Source organism: Chiloscyllium plagiosum, chromosome 17 (assembly GCF_004010195.1).
Source record: "Chiloscyllium plagiosum isolate BGI_BamShark_2017 chromosome 17, ASM401019v2, whole genome shotgun sequence".
In the NCBI taxonomy this organism is placed as follows: Eukaryota; Metazoa; Chordata; class Chondrichthyes; order Orectolobiformes; family Hemiscylliidae; genus Chiloscyllium; species Chiloscyllium plagiosum.
In genome coordinates, this window is record NC_057726.1 from 339,676 (window position 1) to 351,342 (window position 11,667).

The following is an 11,667-nucleotide window of genomic DNA, read 5'->3' on the forward strand; positions in this document are numbered from 1 at the left end:
AATCTGGATAAATGCGAGGTGATGCATTTTGGAAGGTCGAATTTGAAAGATGAGTACAGGATTAAGGATAGGATTCTTGGTAGTGTGGAGGAACAGAGGGATCTTGGGGTGCAGGTACATAGATCCCTTAAAATGGCCACCCAAGTGGACAGGGTTGTTAAGAAAGCATATGGTGTTTTGGCCTTCATTAACAGGGGTATTGAGTTTAAGAGTCGTGAGATCTTGTTGCAGCTCTATAAAACTTTGGTTAGACCGCACTTGGAATACTGCGTCCAGTTCTGGTCACCCTATTATAAGAAAGATGTGGATGCTTTGGAGCTGGTTCAGAGGAGGTTTACCATGATGCTGCCTAGACTGGAGGGCTTAGCTTATAAGGAGAGGTTGACTGAGCTCGGACTTTTTTCATTGGAGAAAAGGAGGAGGAGAGGGGACCTAATTGAGGTATACAAGATAATGAGAGGCATAGATAGAGTCGATAGCCAGAGACTATTTCCCAGGGCAGAAATGACTAACACGAGGGGTCATAGATTTAAGCTGGTTGGAGGAAAGTATAGAGGGGATGTCAGAGGGGGGTTCTTTACACAGAGAGTTGTGAGAACATGGAATGCGTTGCAAGCAGCAGTTGTGGAGGCAAGGTCATTGGGGACATTTAAGAGACTCCTCGACATACATATGGTCACAGAAATTTGAGGGTGCATACATGAGGATCAGTGGTCGGCACAACATCATGGGCTGAAGGGCCTATTCTGTGCTGTACTGTTCTATGTTCTATGTTCTATGTTCTATGCCTTTCTTTAATGACTAGCACTGTGACTTTACATGTCCCACTTTATCACAATGGAAACACCTGAGGCCTTTCACCTCCTTTCCACCCTCTTGGGCTTCTTTTTAAACCAGTAGTAAACAATTACCAGTGTTCTCTAATCTTTGTTTCATAGTGTAGGATCTCCCCTTCTCCCAATTTCTGTCTGTCTCAGGATGAAATTCTTCCCAGAAGTGAAACTTTGCCTTGTGCACCAATGCGTTGTCATCTGTAATCTCTGCTGCTCTTCTCAGGTCTTGAACTTTCTGTTCATCCACGTAAATTCTTATCTCTGGAAGTGAGTTTTTAAACTCCTCCAGAAGAATAATCTCTCTTGGAACCTCATTGATCTTATCTATCTTTATGGCCCACACCTATCTATCAAAATTACTATGTGTAATTCTTTCAAACTCAACATTAGTGTGACCTGGTTCCTCCTTTGTTTCTGAACTGCTGTCTGTATGCTTCTGGTGCCAATTCATAAACACACAGAATAGTCTGACCTCTTCATAATCTCTTGACCCCTTATCTGACAGTGTGGCAAATACCTCACTAGCTCTGCCTACCAGTTTAGTCTGAACTAGCATTACTCAAAGTCCTCTGACGACTCCATCTGCCCAGCCAACTTTTCAAATGAAATAAAGAAGGCTTCAACATCTTTCCCATCAAAATGTGGCAGCGTTTTAACATATTTGTGCATATCACTACCTTCTCTTTTAATCTCCATCCTGTTAACTTGACTGTGCTGACTAGGTTGCAACTTCTGAAGTTCATGATTCGGATGAATCTGCATGAATTTATGTAAAACTCTGTTATCTCACTTTTTAGATTGGAATCAATCTAAACATCAGGTCATAGACAGAGAACACAGGGGGCTAACACCTTCAACATATTGTCTAGCTATCACCATTGTTAACAGCTAACCTGAGAATGCAACTTTAAATAAAAGGGTTTTGTGATTTACACATGAAAGAAGTGAAACTATCACTGTATTCTAACAGATGAAAGGCTTAACAGACAATCAATTCTTCAATGTATAATTTCAGTTACATCACACTGCAAATTTTTGTTATAAATTCTGTGTTACGATCGAGCCCTCCACAATCACCTGATGAAGGAGCGTCGCTCCGAAAGCTAGTGTGCTTCCAATTAAACCTGTTGGACTATAACCTGGTGTTGTGTGATTTTTAACTCTGAAGTTCAAATTCTCTCCCTTTCTTCTCTCTACCTTTTCTCTCTTTTTCTCTCTTCTCTCTATGCTCAGCTAAGAACCTTCTCTCTCCTTCTTTTTCCTCTTTCTTGTCTCTCTCTTTCTCTCTCCCTTTTTCCTCTCTCTCTCTTTGTTTATTTTCTAATTCCATTTTTCTCAATTATGATTATAATTTAAGTTTCTCTAGCTCTACTACACTTGTCTGTTTCTCTGACACACTTAAGTGTTTGAGTAACTCCCTCACAATTTCAACTTTACTTTTGTCCTCAGTTAAAGGGAGGGAGCCGTGCGAGGGAGCCGTGGTTTAATAAGGAATTGGAATCCCTTGTTAAATGGAAGAGGGCGGCCTACCTCAAGATGAGACGTGAAGGTTCGTATTCTTCTATGTTCTATGTTCTATGTTCTAAAGCCAATTCTAACCTCTTTGCTAATTCTAAAAGTAAGGTCTTTTCCTGTCCTTCTGAACTTTGTTGGCAAATTTGGGATTCATCTTCAAACCCCAGAACTTCTTTAGCAATTTTATAAGCCATTTCTCTCACTTTTTAATTTAACCAACCACAAGGAACTGACACCACAAGAAGTGCAAAACCTGCGCCCATCCCCGCCCACCTCTATCCAAAGCCACAAGCGATCCTTCCATATCCAACCAAGATTTACCTGTATCTCCACACACGTTATCTACTGTGTAAATTGCTCTCGATGTGGGTCTCCTCTACATTGGGGAGACAGGACACCAACTTAGAGAATATTTCAGGGAACGTCTCTGGGATACATGCACTAAACAACCCCACTGCTCTGTGGCCGAACACTTCAACCAGCCCCCCCCCCCCCCCGCCCCCCAACTCTGCCAAGGACATGGAAGTCCTGGGCCGCCTCTGCCACCAAATTCTAGCCAACTGACACCTGGAGGAAGAATGCCTCATCTTCCACCTTGGGAACCTCCAACCACAACAGATCAATGTCGATTTCACCAATCTCCTTATTTCCCCTCCACCCCTCCCCATCCCAGATCCAACCCTCCAACTCAGCTCCACCCATTTCAACTGTGCTACCTGTCCGTCTTCCTGCCTTCCTACCTATCCGCTCCATTCCCCACTCCAATCTATCACAATCACCGCCCACCTTCATCTACCTATAACATTCTCAGCTACCTTTCCCCCAGCCCCACCCTCCTCCCATTTATCTCTTAACCCCCTTTTGCAGCACCATCCTTTCATCTAAATGAGTTACATAAACTGCAGTTGAGGTATCAACACTGGTCCCTGTGCTGCACCATTCGTTTTAGCTTGTCAACCTGATTAAAAATACTATTTACACCTATTCTCTGCTTTCAGTTAGCCAATCAATATTCTATCCATACCATTTTGCTACTCCCTACATCATGAGGTTTATTTTCAATCATATCCTTTGTGTCACCTATTCAAATGCCTTGAGAAATAAGAGTATTTTCACTGAATTGTTGACCATAAATCCTTACCTTATACTTAAGCTAAATAGTTTTGTAGGCCATTTTGGAGAGCAGTTAAGAGCCCAGTTGTGGGTCTATAGTCACCTGTAATCAGACGAGGTAAGTATGACGGATTTCCTTCCCTAAAAGATATTAGGGAACTAGATGGAATTTTATAGCAATTGGACACCAGTTATGTGTTCATTCTTAGACTATCGTTCTTAATTCCAAATTTTATTAAATTCAAATTTTCACCATATATCATGGTGGGGTTCAAATCACGTCTCAGACATTATGCCACCACCTCCTTTTTTTTCTGTACCATTGAAATGGGCATCTGAATAGGAATAACTTTGTTTGCTGTTGGACAGGAAGCTCAAAGGTAAACTGAAGAATGAATCCGGTTACTTTTAAAGAACCACATTTTAAAACTTCATAAAATTTATATCAGAGTTTTTACATTTTTTTTTTGTAAATATATTTATTTGCAAATTTTTTTAACTTTACAAACATATAAAATTATTGAAAAATACAATCAATAACAAATATCGGTATAATAAAAAAAAACACAAATTACAATACAACTACTGTCTCCTAACTATTAATCTACCCTCTAATACAAAACAAACCCTAACACTGTGCAAAGCAGCACCAAAAAAAAAGAAAGAAAAGTAACAAAACAAAAAAAAACACAGAATACAGAACAGCTATGCTCAGCGCAAAGCTCCCAAATAGCATTGTATATATATCCGTATTAACTCAGGAGACCCCCTCCAGGGCCCAGGGTTTGACAAATCTAACCATTCTGGTTAAACAAACGCCTTAGTTAAGACAACTGACAAATCTGTTTCCAAATAACTCAAGTAGGACTGGCATGTCTTATAAAAATGATCTGATTCGGAGATGCCGGTGTTGGAGTGGGGTGTACAAAGTTAAAAATCACACAACACCAGGTTATAGTCCAACAGGTTTAATTGGAAGCACACTAGCTTTCGGATCGACGCTCCTTCATCAGGTGATTGTGGAGGGCTCGATCGTAACACAGAATTTATAGCAAAAATTTGCAGTGTGATGTAACTGAAATTATACATTGAAGAATTGATTGTCTGTTAAGCCTTTCATCTGTTAGAATACAGTGATAGTTTCACTTCTTTCATGTGTATATCACAAAACCCTTTTTTTTAAAGTTGCATGTTCGGGTTAGCTGTTAACAATGGTGAATTTGTACTTGCAGAGTTACATTGCACTTTGCTCAAAAACTGCATACAGTCATGTAGAACTCTGAGCTCAAAAACTGCATGAATTTATGTAAAACTCTGTTATCTCACTTTTTAGATTAGAATCAATCTAAACATCAGGTCGTAGACAGAGAACACAGGGGGCTAATACCTTCAACATATTGTCTAGCTATCACCATTGTTAACAGCTAACCCGAGAATGCCACTTTAAAAAAAAGGGTTTTGTGATTGAGATTGAGATCTTTCGAGTATTCTCCCATATGTTCTCCCATGTTTCAGAAGAGAAGTCCACTTCTAGCTCTTGCTCCCAGACCTCACATACCCCAAACTAGAAACTCCTCTTGCTGCCCACAGTTTGAACCCTGAGTCCATCATCCCTGGTCGGAACCCAGGCATGCCAACTATAGGTTAAGTGGTGAAGTCTTGGATAAACAACCCTCACTCTGACGCATCACCCTCCAAGCCCTGACTGTACTAATGACAATGGGGTTCCGACAGTGGTCCATAACTGTCCACATCTTAACCATGAACAATAGGTTAATAAGAGGGCACTTTGCCTGGGAGGCCTCAATATCCAGCCATATTGAGTTTGGATCATTACCGACCCAATCACAGACCAAGGACAGCAGGGAACTCAATTGATACCTCCTCATGTCTGGGAAATCAACTCCTCCCCCTCCTTGAGGCAACTGCAATTTAGTAAGTTTGATGAGGGGCTGCCCACTATTGCCAGACAAAGGAACCAAACCACCCCATAAGCTTCCGCAGCGTTGACCTGGGAAACATTATAGGGAGCATACACATGGGATAAAGCAAACGAGGAAGAACATTCATCTTAATGAGAGATATTCAGCCCAGCCATGAAATTGGAAGAGCCTCCCATCTCTGGAGATCTTGCCTAATATTGTCGAGCGAGTGAGCAAAGTTAGTCCGAAATAACAGATCAAACTTGAGGGTAATAAAAATGCCTAGGTACTGGAATCCTGCCCGTGACCCTTAAAAGGGAACTTAGGGCCACCTTCAACTTCTGGCATATACAATTAGATTAGATTACTTACAGTGTGGAAACAGGCCCATCGGCCCAACAAGTCCACACCGACCCGCCGAAGCGAAACCCACCCATACCCCTACATTTACCCCCTACCTAACACTATGGGCAATTTAGCATGGCCAATTCACCTGACCTGCACATTTTTGGACTGTGGGAGGAAACCGGAGCACCCGCAGGAAACCCACGCAGACACGGGGAGAACGTGCAAACTCCACACAGTCAGTCGCCTGAGGCGGGAATTGAACCCGGGTCTCTGGCGCTGTGAGGCAGCAGTGCTAACCACTGTGCCACCGTGCCGCCCACAATGTATTCACCAAAAACGGATACCCAATTTCATCAACAGATGCCTAAGGGAAAGACAATGGAACGAGGACATGCCACAACCCAAAGGATTAACCACACTACCATACATCAAGAGCATTTCCGAACTGACAGCCAGACTACTGCGACCACTAGGACTCATAACAGCACACAAACCAACAGCCACTCTCAGACAACAACTCACCAGAACGAAGGACCCGATACTCAGCATGAGCAAAACCAATATAGTGTACAAAATCCCATGCAAGGACTGTACAAAACACTACATAGGACAAACAGGAAGACAGCTAACGATCTGCATCCATGAAAACTATCTAGCCACGAAACGACACGACTAGCTATCCTTAGTAGCCACACACTCAGATGACAAGCAACATGAATTCGACTGGGACAACACTACTATTATAGGACAAGCCAAACAGAGAACAGCCGGGAATTCCTAAAGGCATGGCACTCATCCACAGATTCAATCAATAAGCACATCGACCTGGACCCAATATACCGGCCACTGCAACGGACAGCTGGAACTGACAACCGGAAGCGGCAGATTCAAACCACTACAAATGCCAGAGGAAAGATCACAGAAGCGCTTCACAGGAGGCTCCCAAGCACTGAGGATGTCACCTAGACAGGGGATGAAACGTCTGCAACACAAATTCCCAGCTCGGCGAACAGAATCAAAACATCTTTAAACTTCCCCAAAGGCATAGCCTCTGATTTTGCAAAGTTCATCTTATTTCCTGAAATAGCCCCAAATGAATTGATACATTGTATCAAATGGGGTACGGAGGTCATCAGGTTCAATAAAAACAGAAGGACATCATCCGCATACAGTGTAATCTTGTGTGCCCTCGATCCCACTTCCGGACCGGTTATGTGGACGTTCTGATGAATGGCCTCTGCTAGCGGCTCTATCACCAACGTAAACAACAACGGTGAGAGGGGGCAGCCTTACCGACTACCCCTACCAATCCTAAAATTCCCAGACTTCACCCCGTTGGTGATGACCACGGCCAGGGGGTGGTGATATAAAACCTCCACCCACCTAGCAAAGACCCCACCCAACCCAAACTGTTCTAAAAAAGATACGGCCATTCCACGCGGTCATATGCTTTCTCTGCATCTAAGGAAATCACCAACCCCTGAATCGATTGTTGCTGACAAACGTGGACCACATTCAGCAAACTTCTAATATGTTCATAAATCTTTGAAAGTTACCACTCAGGTGGATAGAGCTTGTAAGAAGGCCTATGGTGTATTAGCGTTCATTAGCAGAGGGATTGAATTCAAGAGTCGTAAAGTGATGTTGCAGCTGTACAGGACCTTGGTTAGGCCACATTTGGAGTACTGTGTGCAGTTCTGGTCGCCTCACTTTAGGAAAGATGTGGAAGCTTTGGAGAGGGTGCAGAGAAGATTTACCAGGATGTTGCCTGGAATGGAGAATAGGTCGTACGAGGATGGGTTGAGAGTGCAAGGCCTTTTCTCATTGGAACGGCGAAGGATGAGGGGTGACTTGATAGAGGTTTATAAGATGATCAGAGGAATAGATAGAGTAGACAGTCAGTAACTTTTTTCCCCGGGTACAACAGAGTGTTACAAGGGGACATAAATTTAAGGTGAAGGGTGGAACGTATAGGGATGCCAGAGAGTGGTGGGGGCATGGAATGCGCTGCCTGTGGGAGTGGCAGAGTCAGAATCATTGGTGACTTTTAAGTTGCAATTGGATAGGTACATGGATAGGTGCTTAAGCTAGGACAAATGTTCGGCACAACATCGTGGGCCGAAGGGCCTGTTCTGTGCTGTATTGTTCTATGTTCTATATTATTAGAGGACCTACGACCCCTTATAAAGCCTGTCTGGTCCTCTTTAACAATATGGGGCAACACCCTTTCCAATCTCAGTGCCAGGATCTTGGACAGAATCTTGAAATCTGAATTTAATAGAGAGATGGGCCTGTATGAGGCACAATCCTAAGGAACCTTCCCCTTCTTAAGAATTAAGGAAATATTAGCTTCTCTCAAAGATGGTGGTAGGCATTCATGCATATGTGAGTGATTGTACATCTCCAACATCGGCCCTGACAGAATCCCTATAAACTCCTTATAAAACCCATCCGGGAGACCATCAGGGCCAGGTGCTTTCCCACTCTAAAGTTGCTTAGTTGCCTCCTGTATTTCCTGAACTGTCAAGGGGGCATTAAGGAGAGAGGTCTGTTCCAAAGTTACCCCTGGGAGGTCCAGGTTCTTAAAAAAGGTCTCCATTTTAGCCTCCTGTTCTCACAACCTTCAGACCGATACAATTCAGAGTAAAAGCTCCGAAAAGCCTCATTAATTTTTTTAGCATCGTATGTAAGGACCCCGGTGCTGTCTCTGATTGTATTAATGGATTGGGGAGCACGCTCTTTCCTAGTCAGGTATGCTAAATACTTTCCTGGCCTATCCCCATATTCAAACAGCCTTTGTCAAACAAAAGCAAGTTCTTTCTTTGTGTTTTGTGTCAGTATTGAATTTAAGGCAGCCTGAAGGGCCATGATCCGCTGTAGCTTAGTCACCGAAGGCTGCGCAAAACATGCTGCCGCGGCGGCTTTTAACCGCGACTAGAGTAGACGCTGCTGTTCCTCCTTCTGTCGTTTCCGGCTAGCCAAATAGGAAATAGCTAATCCCCTAGCAAAGGCCTTAGCAGTCTCCCATAGCATGGATGGACTACTAGCCGTGCCTGAGTTGATAGTCAAGAATTCCTGAAACTCCTTCAAAAAGTATTCCACAAATGTGGAATGCTTAAGGAGAAAAGGGTCCAAATGCCAGTGCCGCAAACCTAACCCTTCACTCTTGGCCTTAACCTCCAACTATACTGCCGCGTGATCAGAGATAGCTATATTCCCAATTTTACAACTCATAATCGAATCAAGAAGGGCAAGGGAACCAGAAAGAGGTCAATCCTTGTGTGACATTTATGTGGGTTTGAAAAAAAGGTGAAGTCCCTGCTGGTAGGGTGAAGACATCTCCAAATATCCACCAGCCCCAACTCCCTGCATAAGTCAACCACCAGCTTGGCCTGCGAAGAAATAATTGGAGGCCCACAAGGCATCCTGTCCACTGTCGGATCCATAAGACAATTAAAATTCCGCCCCCCACCCCCCCTATAATAATGTGCCGTGTTCCAAAAGCACTCAACTTAGAGAAAGCACTAATCAAAAATTTGAGGGGATGCGCCGGAGGACAGTGGATGTTAAAATGCCATATTCCTCCCCATGTATCAGGGCTTTAAGTATCACAAACCATCCCTGCTCATCTTTCACCTGCTCTAATAATGTGAATGGAAGATTTTTCTGGATAAGTACCGCACTCCCCTACTTTTAGTAGTAAAGGATGAAAAGAATACCCGGTCATAACCCCCCTGTTATAATTTAAGGTGTTCCCATCATCAAGATGGGTTTACTGCAACAAAGCAATATCAACTCTTTCCCTCTTAAGGCTAGAAAGCACTTTTTTCCTTTTAACAGGCAAATGACAGCAGCAGATAAAAAACACTAAAAATGCCGAAGGAAACATCACAGAAGACGCTTCACAGGAGGCTCCCAAGCACGGAGGATGTCACCTAGACAGGGGACGAAACATCTGCAACACAAATTCCCAGCTCGGCGAACAGAACCACAACAAGCACCCGAGCTACAAATCTTCTTACAAACTTTGAAATTACTTCCCTTAATGTTCCAGGTACACCATTTAATAAGACACTTAGCTATATCCCCTTTCAGACACCCTTGAACCCCTCGAAGGGGGAACCCTGCTTACAAAGCACCGAGCATAAGTAAATTAGATTAGATTAGATTAGATTACTTACAGTGTGGAAACAGGCCCATCGGCCCAACAAGTCCACACCGCCCCGCCGAAGCGCAACCCACCCATACCCCTACATGTACCCCTTACCAACACACTACGGGCAATTTAGCATGGTCAAATCAAGACTCATAGGATCGAAAAACTATATTTACAAAAACTACCCTATCATAACTATAAACAACTATTACTACCAAAAAACTACGAAGAAAACCAACTATAAAACCTTGAATGGAAGACTCTTCCCCCTGCCCATAGGGGGCACTCGCCTTACCCATCCCCTCCTTCACAGCTCCACCCATCCCTGGCTTCATGTCACCCCGACTTGTGACTAAAAGAGAAACAACAAACCAAAAAAAGGGGGAGAAACAACAAAGAACATTCACAAAACTTCCCATCTGAAAATCCAGGTATTAAAATAAAAGGAACAACTTACTCCAAAGTCTTTTTCTCCTTCCTTTCCAAAAAGGAAATTATTAGGGAGAAAGAAAGGAATAAAACAAAGGGAAAACATGGGGAAAGATAGAAAAGGGAACATACATTAACCATATTCTTCAGGCCAGTCCGTCTATTTTAAAGTGTCTACAAAGTTTTTATCTTTATCCGCTGAGTCTCATGTATAAACTGAGTCCTTGTGGCTGAAATGGAGCACTGCGGGGTATCTCATGGAGTACTGGATGCCCAGGTTCCTCAGCCTCTTTTTAACTTCATCGAAGGACTTCCTCTTTCAAATTAAAGTTGCCAAGGAATCCTGGAAAAACATGATCCTTGTACAGCAGTGCCTGCGGATCATTTCCCAGGTATCTGGAAGCTTCTATGACTTTTTGCTTGTCCTTATATGAATGGAAGTGCACTAGGACTGAGCGGGAACGCTGCACTGGGCCTGACCTGTGCACTGTAACCCAATACGCCCTTTCAATCTGAAGCCTACTGGACTCAAATGTGAAGGCCCAAAAACTTCAGCAGCCAGCTTTCAAAGAAGCTGACTGGCTGCTCACCTTCCTCACCTTCAGGGAGCCCTACAGTTCGAAGATTTATCCTCTGACCTTGATTTTCAAGGTCGTCGATATGGTCTCGCAAGGTCCACACCTCTCGCTCCAGCACCTGGATCTGACTGGATGAGGACTCCATCGCAGCTTCCAAGGCCTTAGTTCGACCCTCCACCTCCTCCAACCTCTCCCCGAGGCCCTGGATCTCCTGCTCATGCTTCTGCAGCATGGATGCGATGGGTTGGACCTGGGCACGAATCTCCCATGGATCTCCTCAATTGCAGCCCCAACTTTCAAGGTAAGTCTCTCCATCGCCGCAGCCAATTCCTGTGAGTCTGTCAGGTCCCCGGGGGGGTTCGCATGGATGCGATGGATTGGACCTGGGCACGAATCTCCCACGGATCTCCTCAATTGCAGCCCCAACTTTCAAGGTAAGTCGCAGCAGCCAATTCCTGTGAGTCTGTCAGGTCCCCGGGGGGGTTCAGGAGAGGCTGCTGCTGCTGCAGTCTCTGGTGTGGTAGGTGCTGCAGGGGAGTGTCCTCCCTGCTGCTGTTTGCTTGCTCCTTTTCCCTTTGGTATCCTTCCCAATCGGAGAAAGTGAGGACTGCAGATGCTGGAGACCAGAGTTGAAAAGTGTGGTGCTGGAAAAGCGCAGCAGGCCAGGCAGCATCCGAGGAGCAGGAGAATCGGCATTTCGGGCATGAGGCTGGTGTGCCAAGCGGGCTGAGATAAAAGTTTGGGGGGGGGTGTTTGGGGGAAGGGCGCCCCCC

At 44.3% G+C, this 11,667-nt stretch overlaps 1 protein-coding gene across 1 annotated transcript in view; it reads left to right on the forward strand.

The window, feature by feature from the left end:
• zgc:56622 (uncharacterized protein LOC326033 homolog) overlaps window positions 1-11,667 on the forward strand; it is a gene marked incomplete at its 5' end in the record, with an annotated part of 106,975 nt that overhangs the window by 24,171 nt on the left and 71,137 nt on the right. The gene's annotated exons all lie outside the window — the stretch shown is intronic.